Source organism: Orycteropus afer, unplaced genomic scaffold, assembly GCF_000298275.1.
Source record: "Orycteropus afer afer isolate SDZICR_OR568_19922 unplaced genomic scaffold, OryAfe1.0 scaffold00063, whole genome shotgun sequence".
Taxonomy (NCBI): domain Eukaryota; kingdom Metazoa; phylum Chordata; class Mammalia; order Tubulidentata; family Orycteropodidae; genus Orycteropus; species Orycteropus afer.
Genome location: NW_006921650.1, coordinates 67,073 through 73,730, shown reverse-complemented (window position 1 = coordinate 73,730; position 6,658 = coordinate 67,073). Strand labels below are relative to the sequence as shown.

The 6,658-nt window shown below is 41.6% G+C and overlaps 1 pseudogene; it reads left to right on the top strand.

Annotated features, from left to right (window-relative positions):
* Positions 1–2,686: 2,686 nt before the first annotated feature.
* LOC103196181 lies at positions 2,687–6,284 on the top strand (annotated as a pseudogene).
* The last annotated feature ends 374 nt before the right edge of the window (positions 6,285–6,658 follow it).

Sequence of the window (6,658 nt, the reverse complement as noted above, 5' to 3'; positions counted from 1 at the left end):
GCCTGGGGATTGGTAGGGCTTCCTCAGAGGGGAAGAACCCATCTTTCTGGATGTAACAACAAGGTGAGGAAAAAATGAGACCAAGAAAAGGAGATCTCAAATCCCCACTCCAACAATTAATAATATCAGTTAGGATTCTCTGGGTGGTGCAAATGGCACCCCTGGCTCCTAATCAAAAGGTTGGAGGTTTGAGTCTAGCCAGAGGCACCTTGGAAGAAATGCCTGGAGACCTAATTCCAAAAAAAGCAGCCATTGAAAACTCCGTGGAACACAGTTCTACTCTGATGTACCTGGGGTCATCACAAGTAGGAATTGACTTGACAGTAACAGTTTCTGTTTCTTAATATTAACTAATATCTGTTAAAGACCATATAGCCATTCTTTCTTCTACATTCCACCACATTTTTGTCTGTGGCAATGGTGGTCACCTGACCACTGGAGAATATAATATGTTAAGGTAAGACACACTTCCTGCCCCTATGAGTTTATAGGAGCCCTGGTGGTGCGTTGGTTAAGTGCTTACCTGCTAACCTAATGGATGGTTGTTCAAACCCATCCAGTGGCTCTGTGGGAGAAAAGACCTGGTGATCTGAGCTGGGTGGGGCCTCCTCCAGATCTGTCATTTCCTTGGATGTTCCATTTTAGTCCTAAGATATAAAGTCCAGGGTCACAGAATCCTAGGAAAATACTGGTGTAGCATGGGATGGCCATTGATGGCCCCCATCCCAAGTGGTACCTAGCTTGACCTTTAGCATTCTCTTTAGTCTTTGTTAGCCTATTTTTTGTTTCTTCAACTCCCCATTATGGTTAGTGATTCTGTAGTGCAATGGATCACATTTATATGGCCTTTCTTGCCATAGTCTTGTAATTCCTACCAAATGATTGGGTATGACTATGCAAATAAAGTGCTTATGGCTCTCCAAGGAGATTGGACAGCTTGCTGAAAATGCAAATAAGGTGCATGGCACTCTTATTTGATGATGCAATAAGATGTACAGAATTGTAATGAGGGGGTTGCTTAGTTTTGCTCAAAATGAGCCATAGCAGAGGTGGAAAGGTGGGACCTCACTACTTCCAAGACAGAAGAGCTAAGAGTATAGCATGTCCTTTGGACCCAGGATCCTTGCACTGAGTACCTCCTAGTCCTGGAAGACAGAGAGAGAGAGCACTGTAATACCAGAGACGGGAGAGATGATGAGAAGCAACTGCAGAGAAATCCAGCAGCAGAGGCAGTAGAACCAGGGGACTGGCAGGAGAAAGCATTGTGGGCTTCCTAGCCCATGGAGTGAGAAAGCTGAGTACCTTCAGTCAGGTGACTTGCTGATGAGTAGGGTGCCTCTGGGTACTTATCAGTGGAGTTTGTAACACTGACTGAGTAGGGCAGAGGTCAGGTCAAGAGGCCAGGGGCCAGAGAGAGACCTGTCTGTGGACATGGTCAAGAGACTCTCTTGACTAGAGAACTGTATCCTGAGTCATTCCTGAACTGTAATCTGTTACTTCACTAATAACCCCATAATTTAGAGTATTGTCTGTGAATTTTGTGTAGCCATTACAATGAATTACGGAACCAAGAAGAAAAGCAGAGAGTGCCATTGGTGGAATGGCTGGTGTCAGAATTGGTAAAAAGGTTGGAGAGGAGAGGTATGTCTGACCTCCACTTCATAGGTATCAGCCTTGGGCTGTTGATGCTGATAATTATTCTTCTTCCCTCCTTGTGAAGTTATTATATATGGAGGTCTGACGCTGCCACCATGCCAGTTTTACAGATTCGTTATATTAAACTTTGCTATTTCAAATTATTGTGTGGTTTGCCTCCTGATTGGACTCTGGCTGATAAACATTAAATAGTACTTTTAGCACTATGCTCCAGAGTATGATATCTGTGAAGAAAAATATCGCCTTTTAATATTAGACAAACCAAAACAAACAAACCAAATTCTCTGCCGTTGAGTCGATTGCAACTCATAGCAACCCCTCCTTGGATTTCCAAGGCAGTATATCTATGGAAGTAGATTGCCCAGTCTTCCTTCTGAGGAGTGGCTGGTGGGTTTGAACCTCCAGCCTTCTGGTTAGCAGTTAAATGTCTTAGGCACTATGCCACCAGAGCTCCCAATATTGGACAAGCAGGTAATTTTTTCACAATTGTTTCCAAACTCTGAAAAAGATAATTCAAAAGAATATTTGCCATATGCATTACATGGTAAGCCATTTTATTCTATAAAAATTTTAAAAAATAAAATATTTCTCTAAACTCTCAAACAGGTTTGAATATGAAATGGAATATGATTTGATAGTGTCACCAATTTGGAAATACTTCAATAAAAGAATTTCTGAAAGATACAAAATCTAAAATCATTAAAACCAGTGGCAAGGATTAAGTTTTAGTCTGCTTGAAAAATATCTCAACAGTAGTGACTGGGGTCTAAAAAGCTTTCAAGCAGCCATGTAAGATATAACTATTGGTCTCCCCTCATCTGGAGCAAAGAAGAGTGAAGAAACTCAAAGTAATATGGAAAAAATTAGTCCAAGGATATAATGGACCACGGGGACCTCAGCCTACACCCTGAGACCAGAAGAAATAGATAGTGCCTGACTACCAATGCGAACCACTAAGAAAGGGATCATAATTGGAGATCCTGGATAGAGTGGGAGGAAAAATGTGGAACAAAATTAAAAAAACACAAAAATGACCAGAATTGAGGTCCATGGAGAAAGAGGCCCAAAGTGCTCTCCATGCCAGCTAATGCAGGCCCGCTGCTGCTGCAGGTGCCATGGACCAAGCCCCTGCAGACTGGGTCTTTCCAAAGTCCACAACCAGTTGAAACTTCATAGAAAATGTCAAGCTGTAGCTGAAGTAGAGTCATTTATTCCCCAGAAGAAGAATCCTGATACAATTATGATACCTAGAACACTCCCAAATGATAATGGAATGTTTCTGGTATTGAACCAATTCCAATTCCCAGCTACCTGATGACTTTTTATCCACTTGTGCAAGAAAACCAGTGCAATAGACAATTTCCATTATATAACAATGATGTACATGGCAGCAGTCTAGCCCAAACCCTGCTGGACCATACCTTGCTTACCCCATTATATATGCTCAGCCACTTGTTTCTACAGAGTATACATACTACCAACTGACACTAGCACCCTGTGCCCAAGTTATGGGTTTTTTTTGTCATCCTTTCCCTACACTTTACTCTAACACCTTTCAGGCCACAAATTCTGTAAATACTATAACCACAGAATGTACTGAACACCCAAATTAGCTTGGACAAGTTTTCCCATTGTCTAGTCATTGAAGCAGAAACAATAACAAAGGACCAGTGGTACCAGAACAACAGCTTTTAGAACAGCATATAAAAAGTAAGAGGCCATTGGTGAAAAATGTAGCTACTCAAAAAGAGACAAATGCAGTGTGTCCTGATAATCAATCAAAAATTGTGCTTCTGGTAGATGTTTCACAGAAGACTGATTTTCCGTCAGATATTGCTAACAAATCTCCGAGAGCACTGCTATAATGCTCTGGAAGTCAAAAGGCAGAAGAAGAGCATCCCACCCCACTGCAGAATCCTCTAGTGAGCAGGGGGCTAGTGAAGCTGACACTGACAATGATAGTGGTTACTGCAGTCCTAAACACAGCAATGCCCAATCTGCAGCAGGGGCTTTGAGAAATCCTGATTCTGGGACCATAAATCATATGGAATCATCTGTATGTTCAGGTGGTGTAAATTGGTCCAATGTAACTTGTCAGGCAACTCAGAAAAAACCTTGGATGAAAAACATCAGTCATTTTCTAGAGGTGGGAGGCAAATTGAACAGAGAAATAATGCACAGGTTGGATTCAGATGGCGAGGACATAGTACTTCCTCAGAAAGAAGATAAAATTTGCAAAAGAGAAAATATAATAAACAGCTTTTTTGGAAACCCCAGTCAATCCCATGAAGGCAACCCAAATTCTGAGTCTTTATATTTTGAGGATGAAGATGGGTTTCAAGAACTAAATGAGAGTGGACATGCTAAAGAGGAGAATAATCAATAGAAACTTTCTTCAAAATTATTGGATGATTTACCTGAAAATTCACCAATCGATATAGTTTAGACTCCAATTCTCATTACGACCTCTGCTCCCAAATATGCAAAGTCAGAAGAAGAAAGCTCTAGCAGCAGCCCTTGCTGCAGTTCAAGAATATTCAGAAATAAGTATGGAGCAAAAACACGTACAGGAAGCTTTATCAAAGGCAACTGAAAAAAGAATAAAACACCTGGGCAGCCAAACTTGGGAGACATGGTAGCTGCTCTGGAGAAACAACAACAAGCAATGAAAGCACAGCGAATTACTAATACCTGACCTCTGTCATATGCAGTGGCCCCTGTCGCTTCTTTTCACACTAAAGACTACTACCAGAAAACCTTTAACCAAAAGTCAGACCTGTTTGACATCCTTAAGTTCTTTAGACATTACTTCCTCCAAAGGAAAAAAAGGAAAAGAGAAGGAAATTGCAAAACTAAAATGACCTACAGCACTTAAAAAGATTATTTTGAAAGAAAGAGAGTAAAAGAAGAGGCGCTTAACTGTGGACTACAGTCTTTTAGGATTTGAGGAACCAGTAGAAATGCACCTAGATTTTATTGATGATTTGCCACAGCAGATTGTTTCCCAGGAAGATACTGGACTGAGCATGCCCAGTGATACTTCACTCTCGCCAGCAAGTCACAACTCTCCCTATTGTATGACATCTGTGTCACAAGGCTCTCCTACTAGTTCTGGGATAGGCAGTCCAATGGCATCTTCAACAATAACCAAAATCCACAGCAAAAGATTTAGAGAGTCTTGTAATCAGATTCTTTGTAAAGAGATTGATGAATGTGTGACTCTTCTTCTTCAAGAACTTGTCAGTTTCTAGAAACGCATTTACCAAAGGATCCTGTAAGAGCCAAAGCAAGGAGTAGACTGGTTATGGGCCTAAGGGAGGTTACCAAACATAGGAAGTTAAACAAGATCAAGTGTGTTATAATTTCTCCAAACTGTGAAAAAAATCCAGTCAAAAGTGGCTTGGATGAGGCTCTATATAACGTTATAGCCATGGCACAGGAACAAGAAATTCCTTTTGTATTTGCCCTTGGAAGAAAAGCTCTAGGACGCTGTGTGAACAAGTAGATTCCTGTTAGTGTAGTGGGAATCTTCAACTACTCTGTGCTGAGAGCCTGTTTAATAAGTTAGTTGTTGTTGTTGTTGTTATATGCCGTCGAGTCGGCCCCGACTCATAGCGACCCCTCCTTGGGTTTCCGAGGCAGTATCACTACGGAAGTAGGATTGCCCAACCTTCCTTCCGAGGAGTGGCTGGTGGGTTTGAACCGCCAGCCTTCTGGTTAGCAGTCAAGTGCCTTAGGCACTATGCTACCAGATCTCCCAATAAGTTAGTAAGTAAGGTAATAAGTTAGTAGAACTCACTGAAGAAGCTAGGAAAGCATATAAAGATATGGTTGCAGCAATGGAGTAAGAGCAGGCTGCGGAAGCCTTAAAGACTGTGGAAAAGGTACCCCCCCCCCCCGACATGGAGCATTCTCGGAATCTGTCTGCAGCAAGTGCAATTGGAGAGACATGGTGGAAACTTCAGAAGGTCTGGAAACATCAGAAAATGAGAGAGTTTTCCTATAAGCATGGCCCTTCTGAAAAAGCCAGTAAACTTATATTTGACATAACCCGTATTGGTAAGCAGCCATTGTTAGTGACTGCAGGCAGTAGTATCTCAGCAACAAGCCCTGGTAAGTCTACAGCAAGTGATAAAGAAGTGAAGCCGGATCACTGGAATGGGCCTCACAGCAGGGTACAGAGACCAGCTCTTTGGATGGCAGTTGTCGAGATCTTTTGAATTCCTCCATCACCAGCACCACTAGCACTCTTGTACCTGGCATGCTTGAAGAAGAGAATGAGGAGGAGGAGGAAGATTATACTCATGAACCCATATCTGTAGAAGTGCAGCTCAGTAGTAGATTTGAGTCTTGGGTCTCAGAGACCCAGAAAACTATGGAAACCCTTCAGCTTGAAAAAATCCTTAATGGTTCTGAGGAAGACAATGCAGAGCAAAGTGGAGAGGAGGAAGCAGAGGTGCCTGAGCCACTGGAGCCAGAGATGGACAGTGAGGGATGGACCACTGACCAACCAGTGGGTCATGGGCAGCAGAAGCCCCGTACCTGCAGTTCTCTGAGCAAAGAGCACCCCGATTCTAATTATACACCCCAATATTATAACTCAGGAAATGTTATCAGTCTCCAAGTGTGTAAGGGTTGCAGCCATTACCTGTTATGCTTCATCTCAACATTTGCACTGTTCAATATTTAATATATGTATTTAATTCCCAACAGAAATATTTTTGTAGCTGTCTTTTACTTGTTTTGTTATGATCTATCACTTAGCTTTTAATTAGCATCTAAGTGTCTTTCTAAGAACTGTGTAAAATTCAGATCCATTTCAGCTTCTTTTGTAATGGAAAATAACTATTAATAAAAGGAAAATGACCAAGTTTTAAAGAAAATAAACTTAAAATGCCTAGATTTACTTTGAAAGTTAAAGACCCAGGGTCTAAAGATAAGAGCAGATACCAATGTTGGCTTCAAGAGTATGTCTCTTCACTCTAATTTATGACTAGACAGC